Source organism: Anomalospiza imberbis, chromosome 4, assembly GCF_031753505.1.
Source record: "Anomalospiza imberbis isolate Cuckoo-Finch-1a 21T00152 chromosome 4, ASM3175350v1, whole genome shotgun sequence".
Classification (NCBI taxonomy): Eukaryota; Metazoa; Chordata; class Aves; order Passeriformes; family Viduidae; genus Anomalospiza; species Anomalospiza imberbis.
The window spans coordinates 21,205,728-21,229,111 of record NC_089684.1 but is presented as its reverse complement, the minus strand read 5'-3'; the positions used below and the strand labels follow the sequence as shown (position 1 = coordinate 21,229,111).

The window sequence follows — 23,384 nt, the reverse complement described above, 5'->3', positions numbered from 1 at the left end:
CCGCCTGACCCGGCTGAGTCGCGACGGGAGGCTCCAGCTGCAGCCCGAGCAGGAGGCACAACCGCAGCCTGGAAAGAGGCAGGCTCACAGCGTGCAACCCCGGGCACGGAAACAGGAGGAGAAATATCACGTCCTTGGATTTCTGTATTTTTGGGTCTAATTCCTAACACCATGCTCCTCGTGAGCAGGAAGGCAAATGATGCAATAAAACTGTTTTGAAATCCTTATTTATATTTTTTCTCCTGCTGATATTTTTTGAAAAAATGAGTACTGAATGTTACAGTTATTCCTCATAAATAACTCCTTTTCCTGATTAAAACAGTCCAGGATGGTGTCAGAGTTAATTCACAACACAGTGTGCTGTGACTAGCTTGGTTGCTCCAGGATTTCAATCAGCCTCTCTGACAACAATTAACCCTTTGGAGCAGGAATAACCAACTTCTTGGAAGGATGACAAAGCACTCCCAGCCCATCAAAATTAATAACCATTGATAAACATTGCTTCAAAAGCCAATGCAATAATATGTCATCTTAATTAATTCAAGTCATTTCATTATTTTCTCCAAAACACCTTCACCATGTCAGTGAACTAAACGCCACCTGACCACGCTCCCAAAGCCACATATATTTTAGCACTGATCAGACAAAGAGGTTCTTTCCAAAAGGAAAGTTTCAGCCAAACACAATGAAGGGGCAGGTCCCACCCCTGGGAGACTACAAGCTAAACCCCCCCAGTCTCCCCGACAGGAGCTGACGGGGGCCAGCTACATGTGTAGAGCAAGAGGAGCAGCAATGGCCAGGCAGTATTTTCTGGGTGAGCAGGAATGCTGCTGGCCCCACCAGAGCTTTCCCCAGCACCAAGAGCCGTGGGGAGGATGTAAGTGAGCTACACTGGGAATGCTCAGCACGTGGTTTTCCAGAGGATCACAACTCACAAACCAAAACATGAATCCGCGGTAGCTCAGAAAGGCGGCTGGCTTGATATGGAAATAGCTGAAATTTCAGCCTCTCTCCCTCCCCCAGCTGCATATGTTGAAGAGTTGTTAAAACAAGAAAAATATCTATAATTAGAAAACCTACATACACCCATTCTCTTTGCAGTATTTTTAGCAATATTGAGCCAAGTTACTCAAACTTTCCAAAGAAAAATAACTGTAAGGAAAATTGCCTCCTCTGAAATGAAAGCAGTAGAAAATTATGAGGTTAAAAAGGGTTAGAATGGAAACCATTGTGCAACCTTAGCTATAATAAGGACTGAAAAACCTGATAGTTGCTTATTACATTCATTTCATGTTGTCTGATAAATAGATTTCATGTTGTCTTCAGCAGTCACAGCTGAAGACTGTATAAAAGACCAAATGTAAAAATATCTTCATTCATGTGCTTTGGCTTTCAAACCTACCTTATATATGGGTTTGGAGCTAGGATGGTGTATCTAGAGGCTGTAATAATCCCACTCTCAGGTAACAGCAGACCCTCTGCTTTGTAAATAATTGAGGTTGCTTCCTTCTCTGTATGACTGTTCAATTTTTGCCCTGTCTTTATTTTAAAAAATACCTAAAAAATAAAGAGATAAATATTTTAAAATAAGCTTCTTTATATCCCCCTCCTACTCCACCCCCCACCGAAATTTTTTACCACAAGCATATTGCTTTTGAATCAGGAGATAATATGACAGGGCAAAAAATAATTTTCCACAATATAAGAATTTATGCTGAATGGTTAGTTCATTAAACAGACTGAAAATCTGTTCTACTAGCAGGCTAATACAACTGTATTTGATTTTTCTGCTTGCATAGCAGAAAAAAAAGAACCTCAAGGTAGCAACAAAGACACCAACCTCTTTGATCTGTCACTGAAAGTGGACAGCAAAAAAATGAGTTCAGTCCATATTGTTTTAAAGATATTGTCTACATAGCTGCTAAATAAAGTAGGAACAAAATGCAGGATTATGGTACATTTTTCTCCCTAAAATCTTTGAAGAAGGTAAAATTAGGATAGTCATTTAGTGAACTATGCAGGCTTCATTCCTGGCTTAATGCAGAGGTGATGGAGAGCAATTGTGAAGCTCAATGGTTACAGGTCAGAACAACATGCTGCAGTTTTCCTCTTGCCAGAGTATATTTACACTCAGCTCCCTGGCTGTAGGTATTTCCCCATTTTACTCCTGGTGTAGGAAAATGACAAATAAAGGTAAGAAGGGGAAGAAAAGGCAGGCTCTTCTCTTTGGTGTGCAGCACAGTTTGACAGTGAGAAGGGAGCTTGCTTCACTGCTCAAAGTACAAATAATCCTGGGAGCATCTAAATTTACTCCCATTCTGGCATTTGGTAACCCAGCCTCACTCTGGCCTTTGGTGATTCAAAGACAATGACGATGTAAACCTCAGTCCTTCCTTCCCAAGGCTCGGCTCCTTCTCTCACTGTGCTCCAGAGCCTGCTCTGTCCCAGAGTTTTCCAGCTGAAATGGTTAATTGAACATTTTTGCTGGCTTTGCTCAGCGTAACTTCTCTGGGTCTTAGAAGAAGTTAGCACTTGAACCTCAGCAGGTGACTCAGAGACCCCTGCTAAATGAATTCCTGGTTTAAGTGCATTGACACTGATGGAGTTACAAAAGGAACAAAACTGGTCCTTTGCCTTATTTGCTGTTATCCACAATAGGCAGCTCTATTTTTCTACATAACAAGCACCAGAATACTGAATATTAGTTGCCAAGAAATTCAGAACAAACAGACTTACATGTTTTTCTCTTTATTTCCATCATCTGACCTTTGCTTTTTATGTTTTAGGAGCAAGTTGCAACTTTATTTACATGTGTAATCTAGATGAAATACTAGTTTGTCTGTAGAAAGCTATGTGGACTTTGGTCTTTGAATTTGACTTTCCTTTTTTTTTTCAGAGCACAACATAATGAATTAATGGAAACATGGAAATATTAGGTTTTAGAATGATTCTCATTTCAAGTTTCTGATTCTTTCAGCCCAGACTTGATCCTTTATTCTTCCCTAGAGGTTTGAAGCATTAGTTCATAGTCTAAAATATAAACTTGTGTCCTCACACAAAAGGTACTAAAATCACTCATATTACCCAGTTCAATAATAATAGCTTTGGAATCCCCATTAAAAGATTGACTGTAACAAAAGGTGCTACTAGCCATCTCCATTTTGCATAAAGTATCAGTAGAGAGAAAATAAATTATTAAAACAGTGGAATTCAAATTCTTAGGAAGAGACAAAATCTAAGAAACTGAGTAAATACTAAAAGAGTCAACATAAAAAGTAAACCAGATAATAATCTAGGTATGACTTATGGGGGGGTGAGAAGAGTTTAAATAGAATCACAGAATCACAGACTGGTTTGAGCTGAGCAATCCCAATTGTCTCATCCTTTCCTCATATGAGAGGTGCTCCATCCCACCAATCACTTTGTGGCCCCTCCTTTGGACTCACTCCAACAGGTCTATGTCCTTCCTGTGGTGGGGACCCCAGAGATGGACACAGCACTGCAGGTGGTGTCCCCAAGGTTTCAAACCTGCAGCTGAATACATTGACTCTGGTTTTCTTCACCAGTCTGGTCAACTTTGGACATTTAACTTATATTTTCCAAATCTCCAATTTTTTATTACTATGTATCTGCCTAGACCTGGCTCTGATTGCTAGTGAGAAAGAATATCTCACTTCTACCCCATACTCTACGTCTAGGCTATGCAATCTTCCCAATTTTACATACCAAATGAAAAACAATATGGTACTGATACATGCTAAATCTTAGTCTTCCTTGGTTAGGAATTTTTCACAAAACAACAAGTAAGTAGCCCGCAACATTGAAACAAGGGGAACAATGAATAAAAAAAATAAAGTTCTCATTTCTACTTATAGTTCTTATTAAAGCAAAGCATCAATTCTGACATAAATACTTAAATTCTGTATATGTTTACGGAAAAAATCTTTTATATCCATGCCTCCATACATCAGAAGAACACTATTGTGATAAAACCACTTTATCTAAAACTGAACAAGTGATGGTTCTTCACAGGGATTCTGTGCATAATCAAAGAAAAAATAATTTGGATTTACTGATGTACCTGCTTTATTATTTTTTTAACATTAACATTTAACATTCACATGGTTTTATTATGTTTTTTGTTATCTTTGTCCCCACCAGTTTACAGATGATCATCAACTCAGTATCTCTGGGGCAGGAGCTGGGAGTTTCTCTGTGGAAAAAACACTCTTTCAAATTGCATGGTACTAGTTATTATTTAATGGCTAAGAGACTGGATTTTTTTATTTGCTACCACACAACCCACATGGTCAGCAAGAAACCATCAAAGCAGTCCAGATGGTTATTCCCAAAGTTAGGTATTTTTCAGACAGGGATGTAAAAAATCTAACAAACCAAAGGAGTGAGAATCTAAGGCACTTTTGAGGGGACACCATTACCAAACTCAAGAGCAACAGTGACATTAACTGTAAGGCACAAGCTCAGCATGAAGCATCTGGGTGGTGGAGCTCTGCTGCTCCAACGAAAGCCACTGTTACCATGCTTTCATTATCAGAGAGAAAAATCCCTCCCAAAAATAATAATAAAAAAGCAATCAAGATGATTAAAACTTACTCACATGCAACATCTCTCTGACTTTGACATTGTTACCTCTCTGCTCCTAAACACTAAATTTACAGGTGACCAGCTAATCACAGTACCTTTTGATAGCTTTTTCATTCTCCAGCAACAATGCCACCCCTGTTTTGACTTGGACATTGTATTGTTTTTTGATTGCATTGATTAAAATGAGAAGAAACTTAATCTACTCTAATTCTAATTCTTCATATGATCATAGGAAATAGGACCATGTTTTCAATACCATATTTAAAAATAGCTCCAGAAAACAAACATACATTCCTATAGGCCCAGTGCTTTTCTCAAGGTGGGAAAGATGAATTAATGCTTGCAGAAGACAAGTACAGTAGCTGGGGATGTGGTACACCAAACTTGGTTAAAGTCAGTTAAATTCAGAAGTTCAGAAAATTTTGTTTCAAAATGTTCCTGGAAGGACAAATGCAGTGTCAAAAAGCAGTTCCCCATTAAAACTGGCACATTAAAGCCTCTAGGAACTGTTGAGCAGACCTCCCATCAGCCTGTCAGATACTGAACCTCCCAAGACAAATGAAACTATCTCAGTTTCACAAGACTTGTAAAGCAAGAACGTATGTAACCTGCTTTTTCAAAACACACATGCTGCAATACAGATACTGACTGTACTGACATTTCTCCGTTACAGCTTAAAATAACATCCTGTGTGATGCCTATATGCTGAGCTGTTAGCTCAGTTTTGGATTTTCTAAACACTGAGTTTGCTTTCAAAGAACAACACTCCAGTTTCTGTGCAATACATGAGAGCACGCTGGCTCTTCAGCTGGGAAACAAAGTTAAGAATGTGTGGGCTTTGGCTTCAAAATTAACCATGCTTTAGTAATCTAGTATACTAAACTGTTTCTTATTAATGTATCATGCAAATACTCTCCAGTCCTCCCACAAGTCTGACACTTTCCCAACATATCAATAGCAAATGTTCTGTGAAATGCAACTTTTCTGATGTAGGCCACCCTGACTTTCAGTGTGATCTCAACCCACCATTCAAATCTTCATGGCAGATGCAGAATGGGTTCTTTAGTAAGGGAAACAATATAGGGTAAAAAAAAAAGTTTTGTTGCTACTTTGATACATCAAATTAATTTTCTTCAACAGAGAGACTGCTTTTGTTTACTCTTTTTTTCTTAATTATGGCTGAACAGCATCAGGTTTGTTGTGTTCTCAAAGTGAGAATGTAAGGTAATGTTGGAAAATGGTTGGTACCAGCCCTTCATTAGTGCAACTAGCTGATTTTACATACAATTTTGAAGTGTCTCATCTTAACCCCAGCTGTTTTCTGTCTTAACGCAGATGAGATAGAGAATATACCCAGGGACTTTTCTTACATGACAAATACGCTCTGCAGAGGCTCTGCCACCACTGTCCCATCTCCCAGAGCAGATTTTTATTTGACATTGCTGTTGCCAAGCCACCCGCCAGCTTCACATCCCTTCTCCAGGTGGTAGATGTGATAAAGTGAGCACAGGGCAATGTCTCATTAACGAACAAGAGCTATTTGTGAGCAGGCTGGCTGCTGCTGGCTGCTGCAGAAAGCAGGTGGACCTGCCCCTAGCCAAAAGGCTTTGTGGTTTGCCCCAACAGCTGCCCCACCTCGGTTGCTAGCAGCACCAGTGTGACCCTTACCTTGCTGTTTCAAATCCACCAGCCTGCAGTCCAGGGGTCACCACAGGCTGTGGCTCAAACAGGAGGCCATTCAAAATGAAGGGTATGAGAGGAGTATATAGCCACTGATATTTGGTTTTCATATGTTTGTGCTTTCCATCTTTTTATGCTACAATTAAAGCCACAGTGTGATCTACTCTCCTCTGACTCAGCCATGGCATCTTTCAGGCATCCATCACCTTTCTGCTGAAAGGCAGAAAGGCACTGCTGAAATAGAGAACCTTGAGAAATGATAAAGGAGGGTAACATATTCTAATTTTTAGCTTTTTATGTCCCTTCTGCTTTTAACATTCTCTGCTCAGATGCACTACGGTTTTCCCCCATGAAATCCAGAGCTATCCCTTCACAAAGGCTACACTAACAGTGCAGGAGACAAAAGCCATGTGAGCTGTGCGAAGGCAGATCTGGGGTGACGCAGTGGCTGAGCAGAGGAGTGAGCTCAGAAAAATAACAGTGCATACATCACGGGTGGAAGGCAAATTAAAGAGCTTTGGAAGCTTAGGTGGGGCTGGATGCTAACCAGACACTAGTACCCAGAGCACACAAAAAAAAAAACCAGAGAAGTGCCATGATAGTAACATGGGTCAGGGAGAAAAAATTAACAGCTGTGTTTCAACTGAACTGCATTTCAGAGGGAAGCTGCCAGGTTCCAGCAGCCACTCATGGACCACACAAACATTTCACCACTTGCCTCTTTAGACATGGATGGGAGATGCAACAAAAAACCTCAGCAAACAATAGAGTCCCTCCACAATGCTCTTCACAGCCTAGACCTACAGAATTCCTGGACTTTTTTTTTTCTTTGTTTTCTCCTTTCTAGATCTAGGTCTTAGAGTTAGGAGATGATGAGGAACAAAACACAGGCAACTGTGTTGGCAAAACACAGGCCACTGACCAATGAAGTTCTGTTTGTAGTAGTAAGAGTTTGAGCTAAAACAAAAGCAAGTGAAGTAGTCCAGAATTTGGCCCAGGGGTCCCAAAGCAATGTCCTCTGCCATATTTCATTCTGCATCCATACTGTGCCCTCTTACTTCTGCAAATGCAAACTCGCCACGCTTGTAAAGGACAAAGAGCTTTGCACTCAGGCTTACCGCAAGACACAACAGAAAAATGAGGGGAAAACTGGTTCTGCTAGACTTATTTGGATTATGCCTTTTTTTACCCCCAAAACTGAAAACAACTGGAAATACTTAGGAAATTCAGAAGATTTAGGGGTTGTTTATACAGCAAATGAAAATAACTGACCCAAATGCCTCTATATTTTAAAGCTCCAAGGTAGGGGCATATTAAAAATAACCAGGTCCTCTAGTTCCTATTGCCTAAAGAAAACTTAAATCTAAAATAATTGTTTTTAAAACTTGATTTCCTTTAACATGTGTACAAGATTAAGTGGTTACAAATAGAAATGCTAGATATTCTGAAATATTTATGGCAAATATCTGAGTTGCTTTTTCTGGCAGCTTCCATAAGAAGGGATCATTATGATACCTACATTTTTTTCTCCCAGAGAAACAGCAGGAAAAAATATCAAGAAAAAAGAATAAGATAAAATTAATTCAGAGTAAATTGCAGCACATACCTCTGCTTCCGTTCCCTGGTAAAGAAAAGCCATTATATGCATACTGCAAGACTAATCTAAACTTATTTTCCAAACAATGTACTAAAATGAGCAACTGAAATAAGTGAGTGCAATTCTTAACATTTTCTGCTTTCAGTGAAGCAATATCTAGTTCATATATTTTTTCTCCCCCCCACCCCCCCACCCCATTTAATAAGAATTTCTTTATCTTCAGGATTATAAATCACGGCCACATGCCCTCTAGTGAGCTACGCAACAACTGCATCTCGGTAGGTGAAGAGTGGTCACCTCGTTTAAGAGATGCTTCTTTACATGACCATGTGCTGCATAAAGGCATTCGTCTTGTTTTATGCTCAAGTTTTCTGCACCTTCTAGTTTTCTGAGACTTCCTTTTTTGAGTCCAGGAAAGGAAATGTTCTGAATCAGGGAATAGAAATACTTCGTCCAGTGACCACCATTTAAAGCAAAGCTAAACTTGGAAACTACTCAAGTCCTGTTGTTTCAGCTAAGTATCAAAGGCACAGCATATCAAGAACATTTCCTAAGTATTTTCAGATTTTTTTGGGGAAAAAAAAAAGATTTCTAACCTAATAAGTAAATGCCCAGAAGCTGTAAGAACTGTACTAATATATACAGTACCATCATGGCTTGGACATGCTCTTCGCTGTTTTTGAAAGAAAAAAACCCCTCCTTTGGAAAGAAAAAAAATTTACACACCACTGAGTGAAGTGGATGGAGGCATGTCTCTGAATGTCTTCCAACATGAGGACCTGGGAAAGGATCTTCCGTATCATGTCCTTCTGGGAGGGTTCATCTGTCCCCTTTTAGGCAGTAGCTATTTGGAAACACCCTGCTGGTGTTGAGGAAATGGTGCTTGCAGCAATCAGGCTTGTCCCATGCTAACACTTGACCGGAGGATATTCAGTCACCTTCTTCAGGGGGCTCTCAGATATGTGGAGATTTTTCACAGGTCACATGTGCCTCCTATGCCACAGGCTGGCAGCTCCCCCTTAAAGCCATGCTCTTGTTCTAGATAGATAATTCAGCTCTTAGCCAGCAGCTGCACCATTCACATGAGCAAAGTTTAACATGTGCTGGAAACTTTACAGGATTGGATTAAAACACAGGGCTACCCAAAGTATACTGCAGTTTCTTTTTTTGCTTATTTGTGCCCCTGAAATTACCCACATGCTTAAAGAGTCTTACTCTGTCATAATCCATAAAATTTGGCCTGATGCTAATAAAGCCTGATTCATACAAAAAGAATAAGAATTGCTGTTGCTTCTGCCAATGGTAATAATGAAGTATATCCTATTCCCATGATACAAATTAGAGATGCACGGAATATGGGATTCCTGTTTTATGATCATAATTCTCCATAATTAATAAAAAACGCAGAGCAGTTATACCAAAAGCAGCAATGAATAAAAAGATAGAGGGAAATTTCAAATTAATCCTATTTCTCTAGTTATCTTCAAAAATGGCATAATACATCCGAAAACTGAACTTCTGACTTACAAATTATATATTACATTTGGAATCCCAGTCTCATCTGAAAAGTATAAAATGCCTTTTTGAAATGTTAATTTAATTTTTCACGTGACAAATGAGGAACTGTTGTATCCAGTTATGCAACTCAAGTTACTGTTACTCCCTCCTTTGCCATTTTACCAGCTTCATACCAAAAACCAGCATAGCAAATGTCCTTTCCAATTGTTAGACTTTGGCATATTTTCCAGCTATTAACTTGTGACCCATACATTTACCCCGAGTCCTCTTTCAGCTGTGTTAGGTTCAGCTGTGCACTTAGCAGGTGGCTTGAATGTATTTCAGTCTGACATTATGGGCTCACCAACCCAAAGAGAGGCATCAGTCCTAAAATCCCCTTTCCACAGGCAATATCTGCAGATTATAAATATGATTTTAATATGAGTCTATATCCTTTACGTAAAAGTTTACTTAGAAGTTACTACTGCTGTCTGAAAACCTTGTCATCCCAACTGGAGTAGGAGCTGGAATTTCTCCATGTTGTTCAACAATAAATGTTCGTCATATGAAAATGTTTATCTGGATGCAGCAAGGCAGTTATTCCAGGGGAAATTATGGCTGACAGCATAAAAAAGTCTGGTTAGTAATCCAAGTGACATCTTGGGATATGTAAAAGATTAACTAACAATGTCTGGAATGGACTAGATCAAGACAAATCCAAGTTCAATGGGAACTTAAGCAACCAAAAGAGCACTAAATAATCTCAGGAATCCATCTAAAGATTCAACATGAAAAACAACTCCATTCCTTTGCTTATATTCCCTTGGTCTGGTTCACAGTTTTGTTGTTGATGGATGCCTATCTCTTTAGTCAATGTCTAGCCTGTCTCTTTAGCCAATACTTTATAGCAATAAGACATATTATTTATATGAATAAAATTTGCTAGCAACAAAGTCTGATCCTTACCAAATATGGTCTACTTTCTTTGTGTAGCCCATCATGGTTCATAACCAAAGGGGAAAAAACCCACAAAGTTTTGCTGTTCATATTAGAAGCCTTCAGAAGAGATGAATGTTTATTTCCAAAGCTTTCACCTAGAAGCAGAGATCAGAATGTGTTCAGGGGAAAATACAACTACACTTACACCTGATAGGAAAGAATAGCTTCTCTCCTGTATTAAAAATGGTCTATTAAATTTTCCTATCTACCACTTATCCCTACTAAACCAGAAATTTCATGGTCCTGAGATAACCCAAGGACTTGGAAATCTTCTCAAGAGAGCCCTGACCTGCTGTTTTCACACATAATTTTCACAAATACCTTTTTATTTTTAATATCATTTTTGTTGTTTCACTTTCCTACCTAAACAGCAAGGAGGATTTTGGAATTTGATACTGCCTGTCTATTAAATTAGTGTGAAAATATTATTTTCACATTTAAAATTTCACCTAAACCTGCTGACAGGCAACATAATACGGCAAAATAATTAATTTATAAACTGCTAAATAATACAGCCCAACAACTACCATTCATCCCTCCCCATCTGAAACCTTGTATCCCAGCCCTTCTCATAAATTCAATATCTAGTTATCTTCTAGAACCATCTCCCCACAGTTGTAAAACACTTATGGGGATGATAATTAAAACAACCTGAGCCTATTAAACATAATCAACTTGGTAACTGAAATAACTCAGTCTCAACTTCTAAAATAAACAAGCCAGGAAGTTGTATTTGGAATCCCAGTAGAAGACACAACATGCAGCTCATCCTCTCCTCCCAAGAGGACTAAATTATGTTACTCCTTGTGTTCAAGTGTGTATATAATTTAACTGCTTGAAGATAAATAGGAGTTTGGGGGTCATTTGGACATCACCTGGTCCATAAAAGAGACTTTTCTGAAAAATTGTGAGCAATGTTATAACATTTCTTGCCTCCACCAACTGATTCAGGAACTATTGAGCTGACTAGAGATGATGCTGGCACAGGCTTACATGGTGCCCTCGAAATACGAGAGATCATAAGAGCAGATTCTGCATTTCCGTGTTACATCCCAATAACATTCCTGCCTAAGTCTTATGGTGTAGGGCAGGAAAATCTCTGAAAACACCCTCCCAGGCAATAAAGGATAATGAAATGTGCTTCAAAAGAAGTTAAGCAGAGCTCTGAAGACGGAACAAGAAAGCAGTCTGCATACACAAAACTTGCACTGTGTCATAAATCTAATGCATGTCTCTCAATCCTCTCATGAACTGCCACGCTCTTGCCCTAATGAAGCACAAGGCCAACGTATTGTACCCACCTTGACTAAAGCCAGCAATAAAGCTCTGTGTGTGTCTCTGTGCAGCATCAAAACAGATTTCACATTATTGTTTTAAATGGCAAGAGGAGTGCATGGAAAGATGTCTGTATTTTCTTAATAGCTGTAACCACAGTACATAGCACATGTCAAAATTTTGAAAAGAGAACAGATTCCCAACGCTTTGTACAATGTATACTGTTTCCTTGCTTTGATGTCTTTGCTTCTTTATTGTATTAAATTATCTGCATTAAAAAAAAAAAAAAAAGTTGTCTTTTGTCTTGTTTCTGAACTGTCAAACATTATTTGAGCTAAGAGAACAGCCAGGGCCTCTGTAACAGTTTTGGGGAGAGAAGGAAGAAGGAAAATTATTAAGTATCCTGCCTATTTGCATAGTTAGGTATTTCAGCCATGAGGACTGCAGTGGGACAGCATTGTTCTAAGAGTTACTGTAGGTGACTTTTAAAACACATGAAAAGGGACCTACCCTATCACTCCCTAGGGAAGTGTTGCGTACCTTCACACCACTATCTTCTGCAGTTCTCCTGCCTGTCCTTCATTTCCTAGAGGGACAGGATGGAGGATGATGGCAAGTGTCTCTGGTCACTGCTTTGGGGATGCAAGTGATATTTCTTGAATGCTTTTTCTTCTAAAATAACAAGCATGACAGAGAGAAAAGATCAATTTCTCTTTTTTTAATATCTAGGGGAAGATGCCTGCCAACAGGAATTATATTGCTCTGCTGTATTTTTTTCTTTACCTGAAGCATCCTTGAAATCAGTACCAGCTGTTGCAGAGAAGGATTTTGGTGCCCTAAACAGAGATTTATAACTTCAGGAGAAGGAATAAGTGAGAGGAGCACAGAAACGTCATCGAGAAAGGATTTTGCTGCCATGGTGGAGAGCTGTACATCAAATAGACCTGTCTCTGCAGAGGAGCTGAAAAAGAGCTCCTTCAAATCACTCAGCAACTGTAGAACTGGATAAAAAGTGTGGCCCTTTGAAGTACAAGGCAAAACTCCAGGTGACTTTAGGCTGGCCACAGTTTCAGCTTTGAACTCAAATTTGAATGCAAATTTAACAAATCACCAGGCATAATATGATTCAGGTTCTTAAGAAACAATCACGGCACGGGACCAGAGGTCTCGCTGGTCCTTCGCTCTGACTTATTCAATGGGAGTTTCCACATGCTCTGCTAGTTACACAGCTCAGTACAGGCACATTTCAGCCTGTAACCCTGAAAATAGAGTCAGCTTTCATTGAAATGAGGGTTTCTTTTTAAAAACAATCCCTAAAGTTTACATTAACAGATCTGCGATCTGCCAGTATGGCTTGAGATCCTCTAGGCCCCGGACACCAACAAATCTCTGTCTATAACATCAGAAATGTTCAAATGCTAGCAGATAGTGATAAATTCCCATTTTGAGGTCACCAGAGGGATATTTAAGAGGTTAAATGGAAAAATGTTAGTGGAACTGACGTGAACTTACTTGTCTGCAATTGATCATGTTTAATAAACATTGATCACATATTTCTAGACCCAATGGCTAGTACAAGCAGGAAAAAAAAATGCATGCTTCTCCACCCTCCATGTGCTGCTTCTAAGCCATAAACAAAGTGTGACAAAGAGAGGAAATTAAGAAGGTCAATATTTAGTCCTGTAGTACAAGCAAAGCACAGGCTGCAGGCAAAAGACTGCAAATTTGCATTGCAGGGTAAATGAGTTCCCAGAGGGCTCCATGCAGCAATGCTTGGACCACTTACAGCTGAGGTCCAGTCTGCTGCTCTCCTCAGTGCACACAAAGCATGCATTTGTTTTGTAGTTTCTTACGTAAAATCACTGATATGTAAAATAAATGGAGCTAGGAGGAGGACACGTAACATCCAGGGAGCTCTAGTACTTCTCCCCTTCAATACCAATACTCAGAAAATTCTCATTTAAGACAAAGAAGTCACACATAAGGACTCAAAGTAATGCAGACCAATTTCATGTTTTACATGCTCTGTAAAGTCCACAAGCACTGTAACAAGGTTATTACTAACTCCAGGAAATAGCTCAGGTGGCACATGAGATAGGGCTAATCTCTGAATGCTGGTGGGGCAGAGCAGGAGCAAAGAAATCGACTTTGCCAGCTAAGCCTCTATGCTATAGACCTAAACACTGAAGCTCCAGTCCCAGATTTTCAATTTTTAGCATCAGGGCCAGTTTAGACAACTCCTTCCTCATACTCCCTTCTTCCTATGCCATCTTTCAGCTGAGCTGGTTCAGCTTTCCATAGGACCATGTGAAAAACCAGGAAAAGAAAATAATTTTACACAAACACAAATGTTTACAAAATTAATCTTACACAAATGAAAGCAGAATAAGGGTTATTTTAGGCCAGGGCTGACCGACGATGTCATTGGCCCTGCTACATGACAGCAGCATCAGCAGTACTGGGGGCCAGCATGGGAGCAGAAGAAACTGCTGGAGTCAGAAGGCCAAGCAATAGGTGGTACAGGGAAGACTGTCTGGGATCACAGGCTCTCAGCCAGATTTATGCTTGTTACCATTGATAAATCAAGTCCCATGAATGCCACTGGCAGCAGAGCTGGGAGTGCTGTGAAGATGTTTAGCACTGCTTAGGAAAAACTCAAGATGAAAATCTGTAGCTCTAGCTTTAAGAGATGATGGTTCCTCACCCTGCAGCAATTTTGACTACACCTGATTACATGCTTTGCTATGTCAGCTACCACCTATAGCTGGATGTAGGAAAAAAAAAAAAAAAAAAAGGTAGCAGAAAAAAGGTTTAAATGCATTTCTTAAGGTGTGTTAGACCAGAACTGCCAGAACTGAGCATACCTGAGTGCTACAATTTGCCAACAGAAAGCACACTAATCTCATTTCACTTGGCTGCTAAATTAAAATTGCTTAACTAGACTTCTAATGAGGCCAAGTATTATATAATTGCTTTTAATAAGAAGCATACTCAAATTTATGGAGGCTTGAAAAAGTGGTGCAGGTTTCTTCTAAGACTGTTTTAAATGCTTTCCCTTTTGAATTGCAAGAATTTAATTCTGATACCTCTGCAATCTTTTATATAAAAGAGTCTGGTTTTATGTTTACGGCTAACACTTGAGAGGTCTTGACTTTATTTGTTATTGGAATAAAGTTACCAATACATTCATTCACATGCGGAAGTCATGTAAATACTGCCTTGTAACTTCATCCTAACAGAGGCACTTGAGGTTTAACAAGCATTTTATTTGCCATGAAAAATTGAAAAATACTGTACAGCAGCTTACACAGAGTGTTTTAGACTCCAGAAGTTACATGAGACACAAAAAACCTCTCAGCAAAAGCCAAAAAAGTGAGCAGTTATCATGGAATCACAGAGTTTCCTGAATTGAAGGGGACCCACAAGGATCATAGAGTCCAACACTGCACAGCACACCCTCAAAAATCACAACATGTTTCTAAAAGCCTTGTCCAAATGCTTTGTGAGCTCAGATGGGCCTGGTGCTCAACCAAATCATGGTACATCACTGCAATTGACATGAAGCTGAGTTCACAGCAGCAGTGCTCAGCATTTAAAATCAGCTCTTAACAAAAGCAATTGCTGAATTGAATGGTTTTCTGCTGCTATACTTAGAAGATGGACACAACAGCCACGGGGAAATTCCAAGCTGCAAAATCACCCTTGGTGGTTTTGGCCTCAGCCACATCCTGCTCCAAGATATAGGATGGAAGCTGAGTGCTCTTGTTGTGAGGGAAGCAGGAGACAGCTGGAGAACAAACCATCTTTTCTCACAGCGAGGAACAATACCAGCAGGGACACTACATGGCATGTTCCAGCCTGCATGTAGGTAAATTGGTGGGGTTTTAAACAAAAACAGAAAAACAGGGCAGCAGCTGCCTCTGTAATTTCAAATATCAGAAAAGCAACCAAAACTGAGCATTTGTCCCATGATTTGAGAAATTGCAACACTTGCAATACCAGCAATTTTGCCCAGAGCTTATGGAGGGATGTACGCAGCTGTGGGAGCTCATCCCTTGAGGAATTGGAGGTAAAATGCCTGAGCCATCATTTTAACCAAACAAAGCAACACATGACATGTTCCATTCCTACAATCACTCCCCAAAACTCAGTAACCTCGAAGTCCCACACTTTACCATCATGCAGAAGGAAACAAGAAAGACTGGTTTTTACTCTCTGAAACATCCTAAATTTCAAGTGATTTCAAGCCGCATGTTTAACACTTGAAACAAGGAAAACCATCAATGAAGCAGCATCATTTAAAGAAAGTTCTCTCTTTTATCTCTCACTTGAAATGAGCCAGCAGTGCCCTTGTGGCCAGGAGGGCTGATGGCATCCTGGGGTGCATCAGGAAGAAGGTGGCCAGCACGTCAAGGGAGGTGATCCTTCTCCTTTACTCAGCCCTGGTGAGGCTCATCTGGAGTGCTGTGTCCAGCTCTGGGCTCCAGAGCACAAGAGAGGCAAGGAGATCCTGGAGCACATCCAGAGGAGGGCCACAAAGAGATTTGGGGTCTGGAGCATCTCTCTTATGAGGAGAGACTGTGGGAGCTGGGCCTTTTTTGGGACCCAGATTTGGGGTCTGGAGAAGAGAAGACTGAGAGGGATCTCATCAATGCTTATAAATAACAAAGGCAGGTGCCAAGAGGATGGTACCAGACTCTTTTCAGTGGTTCACAGTGAAAGGTCAAAGAGAAATGGCCATAAACTAAAATGCAAGGAATTTCACCTCAGCGTGAGGACACACTCCTTTACATTGAGGATGGCAGAGCACTGCTACAGGCTGCCCAGGGACATTGTGGAGTTCCTCTCTGGAGACATTCAAATCCCACCCGGTCATGTTCCCCTGTCACCTGCTCTAGGTGGCCCTGCCTCGGCAGGGGTTAGACTAGATGATACCCAGAGGTCCCTTCCTAACAATTCTGTGATTGTGTGAAATGTCCTTTTATTTTATTTTTTTTTTTTTTACAGAAAGCACACTGCCTATTTGGAAGTAAGATCTCTGTATGGTAAATGTTTAACCTGTTACTGCTCAACCATTTCCACTCCCATTGTTCACGCTCTGCTACCCTCTTAAATAAATAGTTCCATCACATATGGATAAAATGTATACATTCTTTTTTAAAAGGAAGTCAGAACAGAGATCACAGGATGGAGAGTGCACACTGAAGTTTTTTCTACTTATTAATACATTCCCAGCTTTTTTTTGTCTTTTCTTACCTATTTGATTCTTCCTGCAGTTGCACTCTTTGAAATAGTGTTAATGTCCTGACTTGTGTTCCTTCTATTCCATCACATTTCTACAGCAAAACACATCTATCTGGGATTGCTTAACCCTAATTTAGGGTTAGAGCTACCTTACTGCCAACATTTTCCTCTGTCTTGCTCTGAGCTTCTGTCTCCCTCTCTCAATGTGACTGTTTACATGCAGCACGATAGAGAAATTTACATGAAACATGAATGCCAATGTGATAAACTTTCCTTCAGAAAAGAAAGACAGTCTTTAAAACATATAAATTAAAATCTAATGCTTGGGACTGTGTACACATTTGTCAAAAACACACACAGGAGCTAGACAGGAGCTCTGCCACAGGAAGAGGGCATCAGACCCTAGATTGCATGGGTTTCTCATATTTGCATGGCAGATTTCATTTGATAAAAAATTCAAATGTACACCCGAGGTTTAGTTCAGCACAACCTTTCAGACCTGTTTGTGAACGTCATATTCTGAAATCAAGGTATTTCTATAAAGTTAGGACTCAACAGCTGAGTGTTTGTAGAGATGTTTTCAATTATAACAATGAGTCCAGCAGTTTAAAGCCAAGACTCCTAATTTACAACAGTACTTGTTAATTTACAACACTGAGCTTGTATAACGTTTAAGTAAACACTGCACTTCTGGATGACAGAAAGCTAAACAATGAAATAAAACTTCAGAAACATATCTACTCCTGCAGTTTTCAAAGAGCTTCCAGTTCTCCAAAAACAAACAGCTCCCAGCTGCCTGACATTTATACTCATGCATCCTGTACTGCTATATATGTAGAGGAAGGGAGCAGCAACCTAAATGCTTTTCATTCAGAAAAATCCATCAAATCAAATTCTAAGGTAAATTCTGCTTTCATGCAGTGTATTTCATTTTGTTTTCTGAAGGGAGGGAAATGTCAAGAAGAAAATAAACACAAAGTATAAACATGAAATATACTTTAATTCTACTACTGACGAGCTAACTCAGTCCTCAATTCTTTGTTCAAATTAAGCTAAATCCTTGTCTTTCTAACAAGCATTCCAGCTGAAGACAGCCCCCTTACTTTTCAGCCTTCTGTGGCTGAAACAAGTCAAAGTGCAAGGTCTTCTTTCTAACCATCCATTGCCTCAACTCCTTTCCCACTAAAATTATTTTAAAAGTTTCAGCTACCCAACTTTTTTCTTCTCTAAAATGCCACTCTTGTCTTCTGACGCTTACTAACACCTCAATATTAGGGCCAATCAAGTAAGTAGAAGCTGTTCAGAATGTCTGTTTTCCAGAAAAAATATCTTCAATGTATTTTTCTAAAAGCCCAAAATAAGATGACAATGGAAACAGACTATTTTTCATTGAGTTATTGCAATTGTTGCAAGAGGCCTACTCTTCATTTAAAACAAATATTGAACTGAAGACCTTATTTTTTACAAAACTATTCCAAAAGCCTACTGTTCAAAAAGCTCTACAGATGATCCCCTTTAAGGTCCTACTTGGTTTTCCCCTCAAGTCTATAAAATCAGAGCCTTCAGAACTTTGGAGCTTTATCCTCAAATAAAGCAGTTTGGAGAACATTTCAATATGGAAGCCCTCGAAGGGGCAGGAATGCAGAAAATGTGTTTCACAACAGTCCTCCATGGTACAGAGTATGAAGAAAGGACTCAGAGACTGGAAAAGCTGAGGCATGTTCAAAGAAGCTGAGAGCCTGAGGGCAGGTTTTGAAAAGCCTAAATAATGACTTGAATAGCACTGGTGAGCCACGGAATAGGACCAAGAGCATCAAAGGCCTCTTAGGGAGAAATGGGACAGGACAGTGGCTTCACAACAGTTCTGTGAATATGCACTGCTCAGGATCTATAATACCACAACTAATTAAAAATGGTTTAATAGACATTATTCTCTGGGGTGGTGGGAGGGTGTGTCATGTTACCAACAACATGTTGTCCTTTGGGAATATTCTGCATATTTGCAAGCAGATATTTGAGTAACAGCCTAGGAAAATGCCCTCCAGACTCACTGCCAGGGCTCTGGAGCAATCTAGCTAGCAACTTATACAGCCTCATCCAGAGAAAGGGCAAGAGCAACAATTCCCTCTCAAATTAATGGGATTTTTGAGTGTTCAGCATCCCATAGCTGGCTAAGCCCTTTATAGAGCAGTAATTGCAGTCAGTTCCCTGACTTGGGTGGGGAGAGAAACTTGAGATTGGTAACTGGAATAGTACTCTGTCCAAATGCCCATTCAGCTACTGTCTGAAGACAGAAATCCTGACAGTAATCGTGTGTTCATTTTTGAAGAGAAAATTCCCATGGACCCCAGTGGGATTATGTCTTTGTTAGCACAGGATTCAGCCTCTGAATTATTACTGATTATTACTGATAAAAACACTCAAAAAATAACAGGGATACTCTCCAGCAAGATCAAGTATCACAAGTACAGCTTTAAATTTAACATGACAAATTCAATTCCTACCAAAATAAATTAACAAACAAACAAACACCATAGCCCAGAAACATGAAAGGTAGAATATCACCTTATCACAATACTTCAACAGGAATGAAAAGCAAGCACTGAGAGCTAAAAGAACTGCTATGAGACAGGAAGTTTAAAGTAGAAGGCTTACGCTCAAAAAAGGAAGGGTGCAATCCTACTAAATGTAAATGTATTTTACAGATATAGATTTATCAGACATGAATCCATGTCACATAAACCAGTCTCCTCTCCTGTAAGAGGATACATGCCTAGTGGAGATGCAGTAGATGTCATACAGTTTTTAGCAGAGTAAGTCTTTTAATACTGTCTTCCTTGACATTTTCATAAGCCACTGGGGGAGACAGACTAGAAGAAGCACTGTATTCAAGGAGCTCTTATTAGTGGCTCACTAACTGGAAATATGCACACACATATATTTGTGTGTGTGTGTGTGTGTACAGCTGTAGCCAAGGAACCTGTCCTCAGTTAGATATTTCCAGTATTATTATAGTGGCTTGATTTATAACTTTATTAAGTGAATTAAATAAATGTTCTGAGTGGACAAGGGCTGCAAGGACAATGAAGATAACAATAGTTTTCATAACAATGCTGAGAATGTTGAGAAATACTCCTGTTAAAAAAAAAAAACAGTATCCATCCAGGGTTGTGACTAAAGAGTGGAAAAGGTGCTTTTTTAATTTATCAGAAATAGAAAACACATGAAAGAGCATACAGCTGATGAAGTTTACTCTCAGTCAGACACACAAAGCAAGGAGCTTAAAAAAAATTGCCAGGAAAATATATCATCTTCTTAATTAGTGAGAACTTGTAACAACCAATGGGGCTTCAAGCAATACCAGAGCAACATGAACATGAATGCATAAATGACAGCTAAAATTAAAGAAAGAAAGAAAGAGGCATGAAACAGATCTGTGTTGTCCTTCTTGCCTCCTTGTTTTCACACTTGTTATTATGTCCTGTAAGCTCAGGAAGAAACTGCATCATCCAGTTCCTTGCATTTTGCCCAGGGTTGACCTAAGGTCACACAAAATAGGGTGGTGTCGGTGAAGGGCTGGGAATAGCTAATATGACATTGTGTAGGGATGCCACTGGCAAAATAGAGAAGAGGCTCAGTATGAAAGCATGGCACAGCAAATTCTACCACTCCTACCTCCTACAGGGAACAGCATTTCCATCAGCCCAGCCTCTCTCCTCACTTGCCCTCCCTTGGGCTCCAAACATACTGCCAGTATGCATAGTCCACATTCCTCTGGCAAATAAAAGAGATATTAATACATTCCTAGCATGGCATTCAGGGGAAATAGTATGCCCAAGAGATGAAATTATACTCCCAACTCTCTCAAAGTGAATTACAGTTCATCGCTATCAGGAGATACAGGCAACACATAGGAAGAAACACTCACAGGTGACAAGGATGAGGTGTAGCTCATGAAACTGGAATTGAGAATATCTTGTTTGAATGGCTGGTTTTAATTTACACCTCCTGAAAGAACCAATAAACCTTGGAGATATGCACTAGTGCTGAATCCCAGGGATGTCAATGGGGCTGTGGGAGTCTGTGACTTGCCCAGGCTGCATGCTCAGAGATAAAAGAACCCTAAGTTTCTGCTTGGATCCAGAACCTGTGGACTTTTAAATTCTACTGACTGACAGAAGAATGTCCTCTTACATTAAATCAAAAGGGGTTTTGTAGTGCTTTGTGGGATAACCTGGTTATCAAGTATTGGACACAGGCCCAGCCACTGCAATAAGAGCAGAGCAGTGCGAGGGTTTGCCATCGCAGCTCTCAGGGAAGCCATGAATCTGCAGAATTGCTGTGTGACTCTTGAAACACCAAACTGAACTGCACGGCCCAGCAGAAGAAAACATTTCAGGCAGATTACTTTTACAGTTGCCTTACATTAGCCTTTGCACAATGAATATCTCTTTGCTGTTTTGTAGTTATATGAGAAGTTTTGAGGTCATACAGAAATGCATGAAAACTGACTTAAGGAAGATGATTCATTGTCACAGGCTGTGAAATAAGGCTCTGATAAGGTCCCTTCCAAATCTTCTGTTATGTTGGAATTTTGCTATTGTACACAAGGCAAATAGGATTTGGATTCAAATGAGGGGATTTTCTATGACACCCAAAACTGCATCTGGCAGGATTCTTCCTTTCCTGTCTCTCTAGTTTCTTTGGTAGTAACTGCTGAATCTCATTGACTTTCCATTCTTATTTCCAGATAACACAGTATGACAGAGGTTCCCACATCAAACATCTCAGGCATCTTTCCCTTCTCATCTAAAAGGGGTTTCTTCTAGACTGAAGTAACAGCCTTTTCTTAACAGAATATAATCTGCCTCTTAGAAAACACAGGGAACAGAAAATTATAAGAATAATAAAACTCATGTAACTACAGTTTATCTTTCATGTTTCAATATTCCATTCAAAACTGATTGGAAAAGCCTGCTCATTAACAGCAGTTGTTCTAAAAACAGCATTTGCAACTTACAAGCAGTCGAGTTAAGAAACTAGAAATTTTTACAAGCAAGCTTTTGACTTTGTGGATTCCTAAGTGGTTTTCCAATAATTAAAAAAAAAAAATCTACCGAGGATTTGTTAACTCTTTAAAGAAAAGTAATAGTATTCAATGCAAATAAATACAATTTTCATCACATCTATCAAAACACAGACAGCAGTGGACAGAGTAGGCATGTATGATATGACCCCAGTTTACTCACTTCCCTAATGCATCCCAGCCTGTGTGAAAAAAGCCTTCTGAGGCCCCACAACAAAAACTCTGTGTGATTTCTCACTCAGAAAACCCTAGCACAACAAAATGAGCCTTCCAATGTGACCCAAAGGACACCAACGAAAGTTCTTGGCAAAACGATAAAAGATTGAATTTCCAAAGCTATGGCCCTCTCAACAGCATAGATTAGATTTTTGATTAAACCAACTATGAGATCATCTCCAGCACAGAGCTAACAACTGCTATATTGTCATGCCAGGAGTATGTTGTTATTCACACTAGGGCAGGAAGACTTTCTACTTAACACTTAATTTATTTTTATTTAAACATTACATAGCTGTAACATAAAACAAGAAGAACCTGGTGCTGATGGGTGTGATGATCTCTGCACTCCTGCTCTCTACATCCAAAATGGCTTTTGGTCATTTCAGGCATACCTAAAAAACACAGTCACTCCACCAAAAGAATGAGGTGATTTCTGAAGCAACATATTCTCAAAGCATTCAAACTAGTTGCAGATAAAATTTCTTAGTTCAAAAAAATCCTCCTTTTTTCATGCTGCTTGTTATCTTAATTAAAATCATCCTTGGGATAGATATTTTTTTAATAAAATTGTCTTATTGTCTTAAAAAAGGGGTTTAAATAGCATATTTTAATTGAAGTTTTCTTTCTACTAAGACACTGCCATAGGAGGTAGTTATCAGTCCTTAGAGAAATCACCAACCAAAGTCAGTTTTATAGATGCAAAGAAATATATTCTTTACAATCAAAAGTATGGCTGAGGAGGAAAAAGCTAAAGTCCTAAGTCCTTCAAGTCCTAAACTGAATAGAAGATACTATGTGAATGAACCTGGACTAATCTTATTCTCCTACAGTCTTCCAGTGATGTGCACAGAGCGGCCAATCCGATGTGGTATGATCTAAGAAATACAACGATCATTTATCCTACTGTTAATTTCCAAGAAATAGTGCTACTGCTTCAGAAAATTAGGCAGAAATAACCCAAAGACATAATTTGCATTCAAACTCCATAATTTCTTAACTTGATAGCTGACACTTGATAAAAAAATTGACAAAAGGGCTAGAGAATCTGTTTCATGCTAACGTGTTTTCATCTATTTTCATCTCAGATCTTAAAAAAAAAAAGAGGTTGTGCAGCTCAAAGTGCTTCAAGTGAAGGCAGAGGCATCTGTGAGAGGCAGGATGATAAATGGTTTTTGAGTAGAT

At 39.5% G+C, this 23,384-nt stretch overlaps 1 protein-coding gene across 11 annotated transcripts in view; it reads right to left on the bottom strand.

The window, feature by feature from the left end:
• Positions 1-23,384, bottom strand: part of DKK2 (dickkopf WNT signaling pathway inhibitor 2) — a 116,635-nt gene that overhangs the window by 47,210 nt on the left and 46,041 nt on the right. For 9 of the 11 annotated variants that reach the window (XM_068187434.1, XM_068187441.1, XM_068187437.1 and 6 more), the window contains one exon: positions 1,403-1,557. The gene's annotated coding sequence lies outside the window, so the exon portion shown is untranslated. Of the gene's footprint in view, positions 1-1,402; positions 1,558-13,165; positions 13,277-23,384 lie in introns of all 11 variants that reach the window. The other 2 variants (XM_068187440.1, XM_068187433.1) reach the window with 1 other exon arrangement.